Genomic DNA, 1,912 nt, shown 5'->3' with positions numbered 1-1,912 from the left:
TTTTGGCAGTTTGTTGTCCTGCCTATGACTATAGTGATTACTATGACTTGTCATGGCAACTTAAGCAAGTACTTTTATCTGGCATGACCTTGAGGCTTATTTGAGTTTTTTCATTTTTTGTCTCCTCCACCTAGTGGGAAAGAGCTTTGTCTTATCATTCTCTTCTCCTGGTTCTTAGCCCAGTGCTTGACACAAAACAGGTGCTCAGTCAATATCTGTCCAATAACTTGATCAACCAATCAGTCCACCCATTGGGAAAGACAGATTTTTCTGGTAGACCCCACTCCTCCTCTCCATCTACCTCCAACCAGCTCTGCACCCCAGGATGCAAATCTGTGTGAACCATGTCAATGAGCTTCCTGCATCAGGGCATCTGGTGAGTTTGGTTTAAAGGAGGCATCAGCAGGAGATGAGAGAACGGTTAGGATGAAGGTGGAAAACCTAGAAATTAGAAGATGAGTTCAGACAGCCAAGTGAAGAAATGGCTTCTTCTCTCTGATTCAGATTTTTTTTTTCTTTTTTATAGCCACACTTGTAGCATATGGAAATTCCCCTGCCAGGGGTCAAATCGCTGCTGCAGCTGCAGGCCTTTGCCACAGCCACAGCAACACCAGACCCAAGCCACATCTGTGACCTAAACCACATCTTGGGGCAACACCAGATCCTTAACCCACTGAATGAAGCCAGGGATCAAATCCACATCGTCACAGAGACTATGTTGGGTTCTTAACCTGCTGAGCCACAACAGGAAATCCCTGGTTTTGCATTTTGAGCATTGAAGAGGTGCTGTCAGTATGCACAGGTGATAGCAAATGTCAAATGGAAACAGGCCAGAAGTAGGCATGGCACCCCAGACTAAAGAGACAAATACTACTATATTAGTTTCCTAAGCTATCAGAATAAATTAGCACAAACAAGATGACTTAAAAGAATAGAAGTTTATTCTCTCACAATCCTAGAGTCCAGAAGTCTAAAATCAAAATATGGACACGATCACACTCCCTCCAAAGGCTCTTGGGGAGGAGACTTCCTGGCCCCTCCTAGATTCTAGTGGCATTCCTAGACTTGTAGGCATCACTCCAATCCATGCCTCTTTGTCCACATGGACTTCTTCCCTGTCTGTGTCACTCTCCCTTCAAATAGCCTTCTTGTAAGAGCATTAGTCATTCAGTTAAGGCCCCACCTTATTCCAGTATAACCTCATGTTAAGTAATTAATCCTGCAAAGACCCTATTTCCAAATAAGGTCATATTAGAGGTACCAGGAGCAGCACTAGTCACAGTAGCCAAAACATGGAAGCAACCTAAATGTCCATCAACAGAGGAATGGATAAAGAAGATGTGGTACCTATACACAATGGACTATTACTCAGCCATAAAAAAGAATGAAATAATGCCATTTGCAGCAACATGGTGGACCTAGAAAATATACCAAGTGAAGTTAGATAGTGAAAGACAAATATTATATGACATCACTTATATGTGGAATCTTTAAAAAAAAAAGATACAAATGAACTTATTTGCAGAATAGAAACAAACTCACAGACTTTGAAAACAAACTTATGGTTACCAAAGGGGACAGGCTGGGGGCGGGGAGAATGGACTGAGGATTTAGGATTGGCATATGTACACTGAGGTATATGGTATGATTGGCCAGTGGGGATCTGCCATTTAGCACAGAGAACTCTACCCAATATTCTGTAATAATCTATGTGGGAAAAGAATCTGAAAGAGAATCGTTGGGTGTACATGCATAACTGAATCACTTTGTGGTACAGCAGAATTTATCACAACATGGTAATCAATTAGACTTCAATAAAACTTTTAAAAATGAAAGAAAAAAAAGACCACCTAACTCACCTAAAGAATTCTGTATTTGAGGGTGGATGGGAGACAACCAGCCAGTGAATGAC

The sequence above is a fragment of the Sus scrofa genome, chromosome 2, assembly GCF_000003025.6.
Source record: "Sus scrofa isolate TJ Tabasco breed Duroc chromosome 2, Sscrofa11.1, whole genome shotgun sequence".
Taxonomy (NCBI): domain Eukaryota; kingdom Metazoa; phylum Chordata; class Mammalia; order Artiodactyla; family Suidae; genus Sus; species Sus scrofa.
The sequence above is the reverse complement of the archived record's forward strand: the minus strand, read 5'-3'. Positions refer to the sequence as shown.